Here is a 20,049-nt window from a genome sequence, read left to right as displayed (position 1 = left end):
CTTAAGATGAGGTCATCCTAGAACAGGGTGGGCCCCTAAAGCAATAGGACTGGCGTCTGTATAAGAAGACAGCCATGCGAAGACAGAATCCAACAAAAGAATTGAAATGGTTGCCTCTATGAATCAGAAAATGGAAAAAAGAGGAGTGGTCTAGTGGATTTTACAGCAATCATTGTAGAACTCTTTGACTTCTAAAACTCTGTGCAAGTATACATTTGATTTTATTTTTTTTTTAAACTAAAGTTTTTTTCAAAAATACAAAAAAGCAAGAGAATTGTTTGGATGCAGACAGGAGTGTGCCAGAGCAGCTCATACTTAGATTGCTCAAGCTGCCAAGATTGCTCAAGCTCAAGATTGCCAAGCAAGCTTAGATTGCTTAGATTGCTCAAGGAAGTTCATAAACCAGTTGTTAAATATAGCCATTATTAAAAATTAAATGTATAGGCTTACAATTCAGTAAACTATTGTGTATAGGCTTATAATTAAGTAAACTATTATATTAAAAGCACAGTTAGTTACTCAAAACTCATCACTTCCTAGTTATTTTACTGTGATCTGTGACCTTGCGGTTATTTATATCTATTTTATCTGTCTAATGGAAATACTATACAATGTTGTGCTACTGGACATGTCTTCTCAACTCTGTGTTATGGAATCAGGTTGAAAAATACCTTGAAAATATATGTCTTTCTTGTTTATTTCTTACACTTTTTTATTGTTAAATATAACACATCAATAGAAAGCTATATGACTGGTACACAGTTTAATGAATTATTGGAAGGCAAGACACTTTTGTAACCACAATCCATGTCAGAAAAAGAACCATGGCTAACCACTTCAGAGGCTCTCCAACTGCTCCCCTTCTCCTGAGAGTAACAATACTTCTGACTTTTATGGTAACCATTTCATTACTTTATAGTTTTACCACCTAAGCATGCATCCATAAACACTATGGTTTAGTTTTGCTTATTATTTTTATATGGCTATTACCTCTTTTTAATCTGTGGGTTCCCCATTCACCTTTTTTTTCCTCCTTCTTACAATTTGTTGTCAAAACTGGATCATTTATCTCTAGCATATCCCATGATCTGGATTTTGCTGATTGAATTCCCATGGCATAGCTTAACTTGTTCTTCCAACCTGTGTATTCCCTGTAAATTGGTAGGTAGATCTAGAGACTCATTCTTTATTATCAACAACAATGACAATAACAAAAATGCTAATTCAGCAGATATATATATTGAACATTTATTATATGCCTGAATCAGTTCAATTCAGTCGCTCAGTCATGTCTGACTCTGCCACCCCATGGACTGCAGCACGCCAGGCCTCCTTGTCCATCACCAACTCCCAGAGTTTATTCAAACTCATGTCCAATGAGTCAGTGATGCCATCCAACCATCTCATCCTCTGTCGTCCCCTTCTCCTCCCACCTTCAATCTTTCCCAACATCAGGGTCTTTTCAAATGAGTCAGTTCTTCAAATCAGATGGCCAAAGTATTGAAGTTTCAGCTTCAGCATCAGTCCTTCCAATGAACACTCAAGACTGATCTCCTTTAGGATGGACTGGTTGGATCTCTTTGCAGTCCAAGGGACTCTCAAGAGTCTTCTCCAATACCACAGTTCAAAAGCATCAATTCTTCAGCATTCAGCTTTCTTTATACTCCAACTCTCACATCCTAACATGACTACTGGAAAAACCGTAGCCTTCACTAGATGGACCTTTGTTGGCAAAATAATGTCTCTGCTTTTTAATATGCTCTCTAGGTTGGTCATAACTTTCCTTCCAAGGAGTAAACGTCTTTTAATTTCATGGCTGTAGTCACCATCTGCAGTGATTTGGGAGCCCAAAAAAATAAAGTCTGTCACTGTTTCCACTGTTTCCCCATCTATTTGCCATGAAGTGATGGGACTGGTTGCCATGATCTTAGTTTTCTGAATGTTGAGTTTTAAGCCAACTTTTTCACTCTCCTCTTTCACTTTCATCAAGAGGCTCTTTAGTTCCTCTTCACTTTCTGCCATAAGGGTGGTGTCATCTACATATATGAGGTTATTGATATTTCTCCCAGCAATCTTCATTCCAGCTTGTGCTTCATCCAGCCCAGCGTTTCTCATGATGTACTCTGCACAGAAGTTAAATAAGCAGGGTGACAATATACAGCCTTGACGTACTCCTTTCCCAATTTGGAACCAGTCTGTTGTTCCATGTCCAGTTCTAACTGTTGCTTCCTGACCTGCATACAGATTTCTCAAGAGGCAGGTCAGGTCTGGTATTCCCATCTCTTTCAGAATTTTCCACAGTCTTTTGATCCACACAATCAAAGGCTTTGGCATAGTCAATAAAGCAGAAGTAGGTAGTTTTCTGGAATTCTCTTGCTTTTTCTGTGATCCAATGGATGTTGGCAATTTGATCTCTGGTTCCTCTGCCTTTTCTAAATCCAGCTTGAACATCTGGAAGTTCACAGTTCATGTATTGTTGAAGCCTGGCTTGGAGAATTTTGAGCATTACTTTACTAGCATGTGAGATGAGTACAATTGTGCAGTAGTTTGAGCATTCTTTGGCACTGCCTTTCTTTGGGATTGGAATGAAAACTGACCTTTTCCAGTCCTGTGGCCACTGCTGAGTTTTCCAAATTTGCTGGCATGTTGAGTGCAGCACTTTCACAGCATCATCTTTCAGGATTTGAAATAGCTCAACTGGAATTCCATCACCTCCACTAACTTTGTTCATAGTGATGCTTCCTAAGCCCCACTTGACTTCACATTCCAGAATGTCTGGCTCTAGGTGAGTGATCGTGATTATCTGGGTCATGAAGATTTTTTTTGTACAGTTCTTCTGTGTATTCTTGCCACCTCTTCTTAATATCCTCGGCTTCTGTTAGGTCCATACCATTTCTATCCTTGATTGTGCCCATCTTTGCATAAAATATTCCCATGGTATCTCTAATTTTCTTGAAGAGATCTCTAGACTTTCCCATTCTATTGTTTTCCTCTATTTCTTTGCACTGATCACTGAGGAAGGCTTTCTTATCTCTCTTTGCTATTCTTTGGAACTCTGCATTCAAATGGTATATCTTTCCTTTTCTCCTTTGCTTTTCACGTCTCTTCTTTTCACAGCTATTTGTAAGGCCTCCTCAGACAGGCATTTAGCTTTTTTGCGTTTCTTTTTCTTGGGGATGGTCTTGATCCCTCTCTCCTGTGCAGTGTCACAAACCTCCGTCCATAGTTCATCAGGCACTCTGTCTATCAGATCTAGTCCCTTAAATCTATCTGTCACTTCTACTGTATAATTGTAAGGGATTTGATTTAGGTCATATCTGAATGGTCTAGTGGTTTTCCCTACTTTCTTCAATTTCAATCTAAAGTTGGCAATAAGGAGTTCATGATCTGAGCCACAGTCAGCGCCTGAATAGGATGCTATAAAAATATGAAAGTAATTTTTAAGGACTTACATTATTTTCAGGTAACTGACGGAATCTTCTTGAGGGACAAATTGTTATACTTCCCTCTATAGCATTAGCTTGGTCACCAACTCAGGAAGCATCTGCAAAAGTGTTAGGTCTTCTATGTGAAATATATATTAACTGACAGAGGGACTCTTGATAATAGCATAGAAGTAGTGTGGCAGTGCCTTCCTGAAGAAATTATTAACTTCATAACCACTCGTGTAGAAACCTCTGTTTGCTTTTCAAAGCTAATAAATTAACATACACCACTGACAGTGATTGCAAATTTTATAGGAACAGTTTATAGGAACTCAACAGTAAAGGATTTTTTAGAAAGAACAGGAGGGAAATTGATTACATGATTCTAAATGTTCAGAACCTGGGAATTCCCTGGCAGTCCAGTGGTTAGAACTCAGTGCTTTCATTGCTGAGGCTGGGGTTTGATCCCTGGTTGAGGAACTAAAATCCTGCCAGCCAGGTGGTATGGCCAAAAAAAAAAAAAAAATCAGAACCTTAACTTTAAAAAAGGACACAGAATAATAAGATTTTAGGGCTTGATGCTCTCTGTAACTTTTTCCCATGATGAAGCAATAATACAGTCTCCTTGAAAGTGTTAGTCTCTCAGTCATGTCCGACTCTGCGATCCCATGGTCTGTAGCCTGCCAGGCTCCTCTGTCTATGGAATTCTCCAGGCAAGATTACTGGAATGGGTAGCTGTTCCTTTCTCCAGGGGCTCTTCCTGACCCAGGGATCAAACCCATGTCTCCTGAATTGCAAGTGGATTTTTAACCATCTGAGCCACCAATACTAATTATTTCTAGAATAATACTAACAACACAAAGAACTGTTGATTTGCTTTAATTCAAACATCAAGGCTTCCTGTTCATAAATAGTACTAAGCTAAATTATTTAAAGTGTGATTTAATTTAGAATATTTTGTGGCTTATTTTCATAGTGTATAGTGATTGTTTTACATATATATATTATGTTTATAAAATTAATGAGGTTTTAGTAACAAGAATTTACTTCACCTCCACTATTCAATCTTTGTTTGGAAGTAAGGTGAGATGCTCAGATTTGTGGACCAGAAAGATAAGAAAGAATGAAGATTGCCCAAATACCAAAAAGTTTCAACCCCTCTCTATAAATTTACAGTATTATATTCAGCTATGATTCATAGGAATGATATTAAGTTTAAAATATTCATATGTATCATTTTTTAAAGTTCTCCAAGAGTAAGTCATTTCCTTCTGTATTTTTGGAAAAGTGAATATTCATTTCTCCCTGGTAATATTAAATTTTGACAATCTTTGGCATTAAAATTAACCTGTCAAATTATATTCTCCAACATTTACAGAAATATGAGAAACTTCTAAAAGTGAAAATATCAATGATGGTTAGGGACCAGACTAAAAAAATAAATATCAAAAATTATACCATTCTGTCATGGAGTATTAAGAAAGAATCAAACACAGCCTGAGCATATTTTGGATCAATAATTACTACAACTTTGTATAAATATAAAAAATCCTCCAGTGTTAAAAGATATTGGATCAGCATTTCCGGAAATCTATGACTAATGCCATTATACTGTCTGTCCCAGGAAGTTTTATTATGATATCATCTCTTGAGAAACTTTAAATATTAATCCATAGGTTATTCTCAGCATACAATCCATTACTTTTTCCTCATTCAGAGTACTTTCTCATGTGGTGCATGTAAGTTGATGTGATTCTTTTAACAGGCTGTATAGGATCAGATGATAATATTCAGGTTTGTATTAATTTAAAGTGAATAAAAATGCTCTGTGCAAAGATTATGCATGCCAGTCCCTTATTGTCTTCACAGATTATTTCCGAAGGCATAGCATCAAAAGGATATTATTTTTGACAAAAATTTTACAGGTTACTCCCAGAAATATGTTTATGTAGTTTGAGTAATTTTGGAATAAATTAAATCATGATATTCATTTTCTTTCTTTTGGCCACATCGAGGGGCATGTAAGATCTTAGTTCCCCAACCAGGGATGGAACCCACACCTCCTGTATTGGAAGCATGGAGTCTTAACCATTGGACCACCAGGGAAGTCCCATGATATTCATATTTTCCTAATAAAATCACACAAATCTTTCTCTGTAAGGTAATTTCACTGTCTCCAAAATGTGATCCCCCTTCCCCGCTATGGCAAATGCTATAGATGTCCTCCATGTATCCCCTTGCCTTTACCACTTTCATGAACACAGCCTAACTTCCCATTTACCAAGCCCTAACCACCTTTTTTCTTCTTATTCATCAAATTGTGTATTCATATTTAAGAGCATCATTAGGAAGACAACTGCAGGGTACTAATGGTAAACAACTTTTTAAGTGTAAACCGGGGAGAATGTAATTTTGAGAACTGTCATTATAGAGAGATGAAGAACCAGAAAAAGAAGAAAAGATTGGATTAAAAAAAAATAATAAATATTGGGACCAACAGGTAAAACTGTTGTTTTTGTTTTATGTGTTTATGTGTTTGGTTTTTGTTTGGTAAACATACTGACCTTTGTTTAGGGCATTCTGCCGCTGATTTTTACATAGCAGGGCAGAAGTGCCAGGCAGTTAATGCCTGAGAGTCTCAAGAGTGAGACTAATTCAAGAACATGGTATATAAATATCCCAGCTCCGTCTGTCTTTGGTGGGGTCACTGAGGTTTGTGTGCCTTAAACTGGTTCTCACATTTTCCACAGCACGATTAAGTTCCAGTCACCCATAGTGGCAATAGACTTAATAATTCACTCTGTTGGCTGCCCTGCCTTCCATGTCTAACCTTCCCAATGACTTTCTCATTCTCCTACTGAGGGATTTGTTTGTTTTTATACCTTCTAAATAAGCTACTTGCACTGAAGTCCTTGCCTCAGAGCTTCTGGGGAAAACTAACCAAGAACCAGCTCTTATTGCTTTGGTTCGTTCTTTACTCAACATTTGAATTTATTTGTCATTTCCTGGTTTTATAGTGCAATAAAGAGAACAAATATCAACTTAGTTAAGAAATGATTTTCAGCTTCTTCTGAACATACTATCTTCTTTCTATTCTGTGTCAAGAATAGTCACTTTAATTCCTTTGTAATCTTCCAAGATATAGAAATCTGCAATTAAATTTGGTTACCTGGAGAGAAAAAATGAGGTCTCTGGTGTCCCTGTTGGAGAAGGAGATGGCAACCCACTCCAGTACTCTTGCCTGGAAAATTCCATGGATGGAAGAGCCTACTAGGCTACAGTCCATGGGGTTGCAAAGAGTCAGACATGACTGAGCAACTTCACTTTCTTTCTTTCTATAGTTCCTTTTGGAGAAGGAAATGGCAACCCACTCCAGTGTTCTTGCCTGGAGAATCCCATGGACAGAGGGGCCTGGTGGGCTACAGTCTATGGGGTTGGACACGACTAAGCAGCTAACACACACACACACACACACACACACACAGGTGGACTACAGTCTATGGGGTCGGACACGACTAAGCAACTCACACACACACACACACACACACACACACACACAGGTGGACTACAGTCTATGGGGTCGGACACGACTAAGCAACTCACACACACACACACACACACACACACACACACAGGTGGACTACAGTCTATGGGGTCGGACACGACTAAGAAACACACACACACACACACACACACACACACACACACAGGTGGACTACAGTCTATGGGGTCGGACACGACTAAGCCACACACACACACACACACTGGTATCCCTGTCGGACACGACTAAGCCACACACACACACACACACACACACTGGTATCCCTGTCGGACACGACTAAGCCACACACACACACACACACACACACACACTGGTATCCCTGTAGTCAAATCAAGGTCCCAGTCAGTAATCAGTGATTTCAGCCGTGCCTTCCAGCTTTAAAATTCTTTGAGTTTTAGCACTAATGTACAAAAACTCTTCCAGAAAGTTAAAGAGGAGGGAATACTTTCTAACTCATTTTGAGGACAATATAATAATACCCAAACCAGACCAAAACAATGTAAAAAGAAAACTATAGAATAGCATCACTCATAAACTTAGACACAAAAATCTTCAAAAAATTTTAGCAAATCAAATCCTGCTATTTATAAAAACTATGTACACCATAACCAAGTGGGGTTTATTCCAGGATATAAAGGTAAAATATTTAAAATCATATCAACAGGCTAAAGTAGAATAATCACCGATAATATAATGGATGCAGAAAAAGCATTTAATAAAATTAAACACTCATTCATAATAAACACTCTCAGCAAACTAGCAGTGTAGGGGAACTTCCTTACCTTGATAAAGAGCATTGAAAAATTTTATTTAAAAAAAAAACCCTATAGCTAACATTATAAGTGAAAAGTGTTAGTTTCTCAGTTGTGTCTGATTCTTTGCAATCCCATGGACTGTAACCCACTAGGCTCCTCTGTCCATGAAGTTCTCCAAGCAATAATAGTGGAGTGGGTAGCCATTCCCTTCTCCAGGGAATCTTCCCCACCCAGGGATCAAACCTGGGTCTCCTCCATTGCAGGCAGATTTTTACTGTCTGAGACACCAGAGAAGCCCCCAGCTAACATCATACTTATGAGTAAAAAATTGAATGCTTTCTCCCTATGGTCAGAAACGAGGCAAGGATGTCCACTTTCACCACTCTTATTCAACACAGCATTGTGAGTCCTAGCTAGTGCAATAAAAATGATTAAAATAAGATGTTTACATATCAGGAAGAATGAAAACTATTCCTGTTTGCAGATGGCATGATTGTCTACATAGAAAATCCCAAGGAATCTAGCAAAAAAAAAAAAAGAACTTATAAAACCAATAAGTTCAACGAGTTTGCAAAGTACAAGATGAATACCCCAAAATCAGTCTATTTCTGCATACTAGCAATAAGCATATGGAAACTGAAAAAGAATACCACCTAAAATCACTACCAAAAATAGGCCCACCCAGGTACGAATCTAAAAAAACCATGTAAATAATCTCTTTGCTAAAAAATTTTAAAATATGGGTGAAAGAAATCAAGGATTTAAATAAATGGAGAGACATGCTCTGTTCATGAATGGGCAGACGATATAGTAAAAGTATCAATTATTTCTAAGTTGATATACAGGCTTAACACAATTCCCATCAAAATCCCAGAAAGGTTTTTGTGTAGATTTGAACAAGCTTATTCTAAAAGTTATATGGAAAGGCAAAGGAACTAGAATAGCTACATTTTGGAAAACAGGAATAAAGTGGGAATTATACATCCACCTGATGTTAACATACTATATAGCCACAGTGATAAAGACAGTGTGATACTGGTAGAGGAATAGACATATAGATCGACAGAACAAGATAGAACCTAGAAATCAAAATAAATACACCAAACTAATTTTTTTACAAATATGCAAAAGCAATTCAATGAAGGAAGAATAGTCTTCTCGACAAATGGTGCTTGAACAATTGGACATCCATAAGCAAAAATAAAAAGAACATTAACTTGAACCTTAAATTGAAGAAAACCACTAGACCATTCAGGTATGACCTATGATTATACAGTGAAGTGACAAATAGAGTCAAGGGATTAGATCTGATAGAGTGCCTGAAGAAATATGGAGAGAGGTTCGTGACATTGTACAGGAGGCAGGGATCAAGACCATCCCCAAGAAAAAGAAATGCAAAAAGGCAAAATGATTGTCTGAGGAGGCCTTACAAATAGCTGTGAAAAGAAGAGAAAAAGTGAAGTCGCTCAGTTGTGTCCAACTCTTTGCGACCCCATGGACAGAGGAGCCTGAGGTAGGCTCCTCTGTCCATGGGATTTTCCAGGCAAGAATACTGGAGTGGGTTGTCATTTCCTTCTCCAGGAGGTCTTCCTGACCCAGGGCTTGAACCTGGGTCTCCCTCATTGTAGGCATATGCTTTACCATCTGAGCCACCAGGGAAGTCCAAAGAGAAGTGAAAGGCAAAGAGAAAAGGAAAGATATACCATTTGAATGCAGAGTTCCAAAGAATAGCAAAGAGAGCTAAGAAAGCCTTCCTGATCAGAAGGAAAGCAATAGAATGGGAAAGTCTAGAGATCTCTTCAAGAAAATTAGAGATACCAAGGGAATATTTTATGCAAAGATGGGCACAATCAAGGATAGAAATGGTATGGACCTAACAGAAGCCGAAGATATTAAGAAGAGGTGGCAAGAATACACAGAAGAACTGTACAAAAAAAATCTTCATGACCCAGATAATCACGATCACTCACCTAGAGCCAGACATTCTGGAATGTGAAGTCAAGTGGGGCTTAGGAAGCATCACTATGAACAAAGTTAGTGGAGGTGATGGAATTCCAGTTGAGCTATTTCAAATCCTGAAAGATGATGCTGTGAAAGTGCTGCACTCAACATGCCAGCAAATTTGGAAAACTCAGCAGTGGCCACAGGACTGGAAAAGGTCAGTTTTCATTCCAATCCCAAAGAAAGGCAGTGCCAAAGAATGCTCAAACTACTGCACAATTGTACTCATCTCACATGCTAGTAAAGTAATGCTCAAAATTCTCCAAGCCAGGCTTCAACAATACATGAACTGTGAACTTCCAGATGTTCAAGCTGGATTTAGAAAAGGCAGAGGAACCAGAGATCAAATTGCCAACATCCATTGGATCACAGAAAAAGCAAGAGAATTCCAGAAAACTACCTACTTCTGCTTTATTGACTATGCCAAAGCCTTTGACTGTGTGGATCAAAAGAAACTGTGGAAAATTCTGAAAGAGATGGGAATACCAGACCACCTGACCTGCCTCTTGAGAAATCTGTATGCAGGTCAGGAAGCAACAGTTAGAACTGGACATGGAACAACAGACTGGTTCCAAATTGGGAAAGGAGTAAGTCAAGGCTGTATATTGTCACCCTGCTTATTTAACTTCTGTGCAGAGTACATCATGAGAAACGCTGGGCTGGATGAAGCACAAGCTGGAATGAAGATTGCTGGGAGAAATATCAATAACCTCATATATGTAGATGACACCACCCTTATGGCAGAAAGTGAAGAGGAACTAAAGAGCCTCTTGATGAAAGTGAAAGAGGAGAGTGAAAAAGTTGGCTTAAAACTCAACATTCAGAAAACTAAGATCATGGCAACCAGTCCCATCACTTCATGGCAAATAGATGGGGAAACAGTGGAAACAGTGACAGACTTTATTTTTTTGGGCTCCCAAATCACTGCAGATGGTGACTACAGCCATGAAATTAAAAGACGTTTACTCCTTGGAAGGAAAGTTATGACCAACCTAGAGAGCATATTAAAAAGCAGAGACATTATTTTGCCAACAAAGGTCCATCTAGTGAAGGCTACGGTTTTTCCAGTAGTCATGTTAGGATGTGAGAGTTGGAGTATAAAGAAAGCTGAATGCTGAAGAATTGATGCTTTTGAACTGTGGTATTGGAGAAGACTCTTGAGAGTCCCTTGGACTGCAAAGAGATCCAACCAGTCCATCCTAAAGATCAGTCTTGAGTGTTCATTGGAAGGACTGATGTTTAAGCTGATACTCCAATACTTTGTCCAGCTGATGCAAAGAACTGGCTCATTTGAAAACACCCTGATGCTGGGAAAGATTTAAGGCAGGAGAAGGGGACAACAGAGGATAAGATGGTTGAATGGTATCAACGACTCAATGGACATGAGTTTGAATAAACTCCAGGAGTTGGCAATGGACAGGGAGGCCTGGCATGCTGCAGTCCATGGTGTTGCAAAGAGTCGGACATGACTGAGAAACTGAACTAAACTGACTGAACTTGAACCTCACACCAATGCTTCCCATATTTGGAGCTTTGCTCTGATTAATTTTTCATATGCCATTATTGTTGCTACTATTTGTCTTTTCAGAAAGGGACATGACTCCTTAAATATCTTAAATGTTTGCCTTTGCTCATGAAGAATAGCTGGAACAGGGAATTGTAGCTGGAATGTGAATTATAGAGTGACATTCCTTTTCTGACAAAACTCTGTTTTCTTCTATCATTCCATTCTAGACTTGAAACTCCATGCTAGTGAAATTAATAATATTTTAATTGTATTTTGGCCAGACTGAGATGAGAGATCAACAATGATAATGGAAAGAGCAGTATGATAAAATTTTTCAAATTTAAGTTTTATGTTTTATCTTTCATTTATTTCCTTCCTGACTTTACTAAAATGCAAAATATTGTAGCTGAATTTTGAAGTGCATTGACTGAAGAAATTTAATTCTTCAAGTAAAAAGATAAATTATTTTCAAAGAGGAGAAAAATAACTGAGCCTTTTAATCCCTGCTCTTCTGCCTCTGATAACTAGTAAATGATGAGTTCCTAGTCAAGCATGACTATGGTTATAATCCTCAGATAGAAAATTAGGCCAGGGAAAAATATTCTCAATACACAATACACAAATCTTAATTTTTTAAATTTTAACTGCTTTGTTGAGGTATAATAGACATATGATAAATTGTACATATTGAAAGGACAATTTGAGAAGTTTTGATGTACATATACACCCATAAAACTACCACCACAAAGTAGTGAATACGTACTCCGTCATCCCCATAAGTTTCTTCATGCCACCGTAGTCCCTACCTTATGCCCTTCCCAGCACCATCTGTAAGTAACTGCTGATCTGCTTTCTGTCAGTATGAATTAGTTTGCATTTTCTAGAGTTCTGTATAAGTGGAATCAAATAGCATGTGCTGTTTTTTTGGTCTAGCTTCTTTCATTCAACATAATTATTTGGAGATTCGTCTGTGTTGTTGCACGTGCTCATCTGAATGGTATATTTCATTGTTTGGATACACCACAATTTGTTTATCCATGTTGGGTAATTCACCTGTAATGGACATTTGAGTTGTATCCAGTTTGGAGCTATTACAAATGAAACTACTACTTTGAATATTTATGTAAAGTCTTTGTGTGGATATAGGCTTTCATTTCCTTGACATCAATCTTTTTAATTTTAGCCATTCTGATAAGTGTCAAGTGATATCTCACTGTAGTTTAATATGCATTTTCTCAAGGACTAATAATGTTGAACATCTTTTCATGTGCTTATTTGCCATTCATATATCTTCTTTGGTGAAGTGTCCTGCCAAACCTTTTGGCCATGTTTTTATTGTGTCAGTTGTTTTCTTATTTTGGAGTGTTCAGAGTTTTTGTATACCCTGAATACAAATCCTTTATCAGATGTATTATCTGCAGAGATTTTCTCCCAGTCTGTGGCTTGTCTTTTCATCACAAGTCTCTTTGGAAGAGCAGTTCTTAATTTTGATGAAGTCTATCAGTTTGGGCTTCTCTGGTGGCTCAGTCGGTAAAGAATCTGCCTGCAATGCAGGAGACCTGGGTTTAATCCCTGGGTTGGGAAGATCCCCTGGAGTAGGAAATGGCACCCTACTCCAGTATTCTTGCCTGGAGAATTCCATGGACCGAGGAGCCTGGCGGGCTGCAGTCCGTGGGGTCACAAAGGGTCGGACACAACTGAGTGACTTAGCACAGCACACAGTTTATCGGTTTGGTTATTAATGGATTATGCTTTTGTTGTCCTATCTAAGAAATATTTGCCTAACTCAAGGTCACAAAGCTTTTTCCATGTTTTCTTCTAGTTTTTAAAAAATAATTTTATTTATGTATTTACTTTTGGCTGTGCTGGGTCTTCCTTGCTGCCTGGGCTTTTCTCTAGTTGTAGCAAATGGGGGCTACTCTCTAGTTGTGGTGTGTGGGCTTCTCATGGCGGTGGCTTCTCTTGTTGGAGAGCACAGGCTACAGTTGCAGCTCCCAGGCTCTAGAGCACAGGCTGGGTAGTTGTGGCTCACAGGCTTAGCTGCTCTGTGGCATGTGAGATCTTCCCAGATCAGAAATTGAACCATGTCTCTTGCATTGGCAGGCAGTTTCTTTACCATTGAGCCACCAGGAAGCCCTTCTTCTAGTTTTATAATTATAGGTTTTACATTTATTTTATGATCCATTTTGTATTAGTTTTGGTATATGGTCCTCACCATATGGTGTGAGGCTTGGATCCAAGGTCCTTTTGTTTGGGTTTTTGTTTTTGTTTGCACGTGCGTAACGGGACATAAGAGCCTGGTAGTCTGCAGTCCATGGGGTCGCGAAGAGTCGGACACAACTGAGCGACTTCACTTTCACTTTTCACTTTCATGCATTGGAGAAGGAAATGGCAACCCAGTCCAGTGTTCTTGCCTGGAGAATCCCAGGGATGGCAGAGCCTGGTGGGCTGACGTCTATGGGGTCACACAGAGTCAGACACGACTGAAGTGACTTAGCAGCAGCAGCAGCAACGAATTATTACATACCAGTGTTTGAAAAGGCTATTGTTTCTCCACCGCATTGTTTTTGCACCCTTGTTTTAAAAAAGTAAGTTGTTCATGGACTTCCTTGGTGGTACACTGGATAAGAACCCACCTTGCAATGCAAGAAACACTGGCTCAATTCCTGGTCCAGGAAGATTCCATATGCTGCACACAACTAAAGCCCATGCACCAGAACTACTGAGCCCTCGAGTTGCAACTACTGAATCCATGTGCTGCAACTACTGAAGTTTTCGAGCCCTAGAGCCCTGCTCCCCAACAAGAGAAGCCACCACAGTGAGAAAAATCAATGCACTGCAACTAGAGAGTAGCCCCTGCTCGCCACAACTAGAGAAAAGCCTGCGCAGCAACAAAGACCCAACGCAGCAAAATAAATAGTTTTAAAAAATAATAAGTTGTCCATATATGTGAAGATTTATTCCTGAATTCTCTATTTCATTAATCTATTTGTCAACGTTTTACCCCAAAGAAATTGTGCTAAGACTTTGGGGTTGCATTGAATTTTTGATCAGTGTGGGAGAGAATTAACATCTTTGTGACCACTTGTATTCCTTCTTCAGGTGGAATACAGGAGGATGGATGAAGGTCTCTTTTTCCATCTTCAATGCTCATCACTCCAGTTATCTGCTTCCATTATCACATTACCTTCTCCTCTTACTCTGACTTCTCTTGTGTCGCCCTTATAAATACCATTGAAATTACATGAGGCCCATCCAGATAATCCAGACTTATTTCCTCATCCCAATAGCCTTAATTTAATCACATCTGCAACTTGTTCCCTTTACCATGTAAAGTAACTTTCACAAATTCCAGGGGTTAGGATGTGGGCACATTTGGAAAGCAATTATTCAGCCTATGTATGTTTAACTTTGTAAGTGTATATTCAACTTTATAAGAAACTTCCAAACTCTTTCTCAAAGTGGCTGTAATATTTTGCATTCCCACTAGCAAAGTATAGGGAAAAAAATAAAAATTAAATTAAAAAATACAATTTAATATGTCAAAAAAAAATTTTAGTTGCCCCACATCCTTGCTTTGCGCTTGATGTTATTAGTCATCTTAATCTTAGCCATTCTAGAGGGAATGGAGTGATATTTCATTATGGTTTTAATTTGCGTTTTCCTAATAACTAATGATGTTAAGCAGCTTTTCATGTGCTTTTTGTCATCCATATATCTTCTTTAGTGAAGTATCTGTTTAAATATTTTGACCATTTTTAGTTGGGTTGTTTGTGTTCTTACTGAATTTTGAGAGTACATTATGTATTCTGCTACAATTCCTTTATCAGATATGTATTTTGCAAATATTTTTCTCAGACTGTGGTTTGTCTGTTTCCTTTTCTTAAAAGTGTTTTTCAAAGAGCAGAATTTTAGTGTGTCCAGCTTATCAGTTTTTTATAGATTGTCCTTTTAGTGTCAGAGATAAGAATTCTTTGTCTAATGAAAGTCACGAAGATTTCATTCTAAAAGTTTTGTTGCTTTAGATTTTACATCTAGGTCTGTAATTTATGCTTAATTCATTTGTGTATATGATGTGAGGTATACAATGAGATTCTCTTGTTTGTTTTGCGTGTGAATGTTCAGTGGTTCCAACAACATTTGTTGAAGAAATTATCTATGTAAAACTTGCTTTTGTGCCTAGGTCAAAAATCAATTGACAATATATGTGTGGGTTTATTTCTGGATTCTCTGTTCTATTTCATGGATCCACGGGCCTATCTTTTTGCCAATACCACACTTAATTACTCTAGCTTTATATCACATCTTGAAATCAGGCACTGTGAGTCCTCCAGCTTTGGTTTTTTGGTTTTTTTTTAATACTGTTTTGACTCTTCTAGTTCCTTTGCTTTACCATATCAATTTTAGAGTCAGCTTGACAACTTCTAACAAAATCTTTCTGAGATTTTGGTTGGGATTGCATGGAATCTATCCATCAGTTTGGGGGAAATTGACATTGTCTTATCTATTACTACATAACCAACTCACCTAAAATGAAGCAGTCTACATCATCAACTATTTATTACCTCACAGATTCTGTGGATCAGGTGTCTCAGTTTAGCCGGGTGCATCTGTGGTGGTGGTTTAGTGCTCAGTTGTGTCTGACTTTTGTGACCGCCTGGACTGTAGCCCAACCAGGTTCCTTTGTCCATGGGATTTCCCAGGCAAGAATACTGGAAAGTGAAAGTGAAGTCATGTCCGACTCTTTGCGACCCCATGGACTGTAGGCCACCAGGCTCCTCTGTCCATGGGATTTCCCAGGCAAGAATACTGGAGTGGGTTGCCATTTCCTTCTCCAGGGGATCTTCCTGACCCAGGGATCGAACCCGGGTCTCCTGCATTGCAGGCAGACACTTTAACCTCTGAGCCACCAGGGAAGCCCAAGAATACTGGAGTGGATTGCAATTTCCTCCTCCAGGGGATCTTCTTGACCCAGGGATTGAACCTGCATCTCCTGCATTGCAAGCAGTCTCTTTTATTGCAGGCAGATTCTTTACTGCTGAGCCACCTGGGATTCCCAGCGTGCCTCTGGCTCATGTCTTTGCATCAGGTTACAATAAGTTGTCAGCCAGGGCTTAGTTGAAGGCTCAACTGGTGGAAGTTCTCCTTCCAAACTCGCCCATGTGGTTGTTGGCAAGATTCAGTTCCTTTTGGGATGTTGACTAGAAGCCTCCCTCAATTCCTTTACCCGTGGGCCTTTCTTTACCCATGGGACTTCCCTGGTGGCTCAGACAGTAAAGTGTCTGCTTACAATGTGGGAAACCCGGGTTCGATCCCTGGGTCAGGAAGATCCTCTGGAGGAGGAAATGGCAACCCACTCCAGTACTCTTGCCTGGAAAATCCCATGGACGGAGGAGCCTGGTAGTCTACAATCCATGGCGTCGCAAAGAGTCGGACACGACTGAGGACTAAACTTTCACTTTTCCTTCATGGGCCTTTCTTTAGAGTAGCTCACAACATGGCAGTTAGCTTTCTTCTGAGCAAGAAGATGAGAGAGTACTCAAGACAAAACCACAGAATCTTTGCCACTTAACCTAGAAAGCCACATCAGGTTTGCCCTATTCTCTTCATTAAATGTGCATGATCTGGTGTAGCCCACCTTTAAGGGGAGGGATTTGTGCAAGGGCATGATTACCAGAAGGCAGGGATCATTAAGGGTCATCTTAGAGGCTGCCTACCACAGACATCTTAACAATGAGCCTTCCAGTTTATGAAGATAGGTATATCATTATATACTTAGGTCTTTCATTTCTTTCAGTGATATTTTGTCATTTTTAGCTTATAAATCTGGCACGTATTTTATAAGAATCATACCTAAGGATTTCATGTTTCTGGTGCTCTTATAAATAGGACTGTTTTCAACTTCCAATTGTTTATTACTAGTATACAGAAATATAGTTGATTTTTGTACATTGACCTCCTGTTCTATGACCTTGATAAACTCACTTATTGTTTCTAGTAGTTTTTTGGTAGACTCTTTGGGTTTTTATACATGGAAGGGTTGTTTGTTGATATAAATAATTTTATTTCTCTTCTGATATGTATGCTGTTCATTTCTTTTTTCTTGCCTTTTTTCATTACCAATGTTCCAGATGTTCCTCTTAGAATCATTTTTATCCTTCTGGGATATGTTCTTTAAAAGTTCTTTTAATGATGTCTGTTTATGTCTGAAAATATCTCAGACCACAATTCATAAATTTTCCAATTTTATCTTTAGTTCTATCTGCTCTTTATAACACCCTTTGTGTTTCTAATTTAAATTATTATTTTTATTGCATAAGCTCCTATTTGATTTTCTTTCCAATATACCCTAGTCAGTTTTGATAGTCTCTTTGCCCTTAATTGGCAACCCTATTTTTAGTTCTTTACATACAACAAACATTAGTATTTTATAGTCAGTACCTGAATATCCCATATCTATTGTTTTTTGTGTTTATGTACCTGATTCTGAATTTTGATGTTTATGCTAATGCTCACAGTTTCTTGATTTACATATTATTCTAAATTAGTAACTTTCTGGTAATTCTTAAAGCTGGTAAATGTGTTTCTTCAAAGAAAAGTTTTTGTTTTCTTCTGGTAGTTTTCTCAGGGCACGGCCCAGGACCACTTTGAACTCTGTTTTGGGCATGGGGTTTATTTTGGCCACAGTGATTGAGGCTTAGATCTGGCCCACACTCATGCAAGTTTGCTTGCGCGTGAGTGTTCCTATGAAGTTGACTTTCCTGAGCTCCATTGGCAAGGTGGGTTTTTCCCAACTGATCTTCTTGAGGTTGTTGCTCTTTGGCTCTCCAGCCTTGATACAGCCATCTCCATCCTGACCTTTCACACTGCTTGGGCTCTCAGCTTTGTCTCCTGTCCGCCACAGCAGTGACTCATTAAAACCTGGCTCTAGGCCATCAGAAAACAGCAGATAGCTCCAGAGTCACATGATCTCTAACTCTTGTGGATTTGTGCTTTCTTATCATTCCTGCCCCCACCACAAGAATTCCCTTATTTTCCCACCACTACCTTATGTATTAAAACATTAAAACTTCTCTTTTTTGTCATTTAATGTGTTCTGAAGTAGGAGTTTCTCTAAATATCTAGCTCAGCATATTGTTAGAAACACAAGTTCTGCTGTTAAATTATTAGTATTTTCTTTTATGGAAAGTTTTTCGATATGAGACATGTAATCTGTATAATAAGAAAACACCAGGCGTCCTGCTTTATAACTTGTTGTTATGTCATTTAGCAATATATTTTGAATATCTTTTTTACGTGAATAACTGTGTCAGCAGTACTGTGGGTGGGGTTCCCAGGAAACAGACTCTGGAGACATTTGAGTGCAGGAAGTTTATTAGGAACTACTCTTAAGATCAACACCACCGGGAAAGGGAATAAAGTAGGATTAGGCAGAAGGGGAAGTTAGGCAACGGTGCAGTCATCACTGGGGCTCCAGCTCTGGAGCTGGGGGTGCCCTCCACGTTGAAGAAAGAAGGCTGGACCTGTACCCTTCTTTGGAGGTGTTGATGTGGGCTGCCTCGCAGGGCTGGTGTGGGGGGTGATGTGACATTGGGCAAGGCAGCCAACTTCAACTGAGTGCAGTACCTGGAGAGAGCTGGCAGCCTGGAGCACTCTTAGTATCTGGAAGCCCTGAAGGGACATCTGAGGAAGCACATCACAGCATCCACTAAGTTAGAGACACTTTGGGCTCCAAATAACAGAAAATCAAGCAACTCTTGCATAACAAATAGTTAAAATTTTCTCCCTTAATACAAGGTCTGCAGTAGATGATTACTGGCTGAATCAACAGAATCTTTCTCTTTGACTGGTGGTGGTGGTTTAGTTGCTCTGATCCTTTGTGACCCTATGGACTAGAGCCTGCCAGGCTCCTCTGTCCATGGGATTTTCCAGGCAAGAATATTGGAGTGGGTTGCCATGCCTTCAGGGGGTCTTCCCGACTCAGGGATAGAACCCGCTCTCTTGCGTCTCCTACGTTGCAGCCGGATTCTTTAGCACTGAGTCACCTGGGAAGCCCTTCCCTTTGATTAGGAAAGCAACAAACTTTCTCAAAGCCTCAGTAGATTTCTTCTTATATTTCGTTGACCAAAACTGGATCACATGGCCACTCCTGGGTGCAAGGGAAGCTGGGAAAGTGGGAACAGGATTGTCATGATTTTCTGCCTGGAAAGTGAGCATTGTTGCCCTGAACCATAGTTGGGTTCTATAGCTAGAGAGGAAGAGGGGAAAGGATTGTAGACATGCAACTAACACAGCCTGCTGCAACAGACCTCCACAAAACTATTTGGAATAATTAGACATGGATATAACTTAGTGAAGTGGTCCCCATGTTGCTTGACATTTTATTTCCAATATTTTGCTATTATACACTCCACTGCAATAAACATCCTTGCCTGCCCATATCCTCAATTATACTTGAAATGCCAAATATGTAACTTCTGGACCAACAGAATGTACATTTTTAAGGATTTTAATATAGATACCAAGATGTACCTGAGAAAAGGTCTATAGATTTATGTTTCCAGGAGCAGTAAATGTGGAGACCCAGTTACCCTGGATCCTTACTGATGCTAGATATTAACATTCTTGTGAATTTTCATTAGACTTATGTTCTCAAAAACATACTTTGTTATAATTTGCATTTTTAGTACTTTGTACTCATTGTATTTATTCATTTTCTTTGAATTATGGTCCAAAAATAGAGTTTGTATGTTTTCAGCACTTTGGAAATTAGTGAGTTATGCTTTGTGTTTTGCTACT

The sequence above is a fragment of the Dama dama genome, chromosome X (assembly GCF_033118175.1).
Source record: "Dama dama isolate Ldn47 chromosome X, ASM3311817v1, whole genome shotgun sequence".
Classification (NCBI taxonomy): domain Eukaryota; kingdom Metazoa; phylum Chordata; class Mammalia; order Artiodactyla; family Cervidae; genus Dama; species Dama dama.
Note: the sequence above shows the minus strand (reverse complement) of the source record.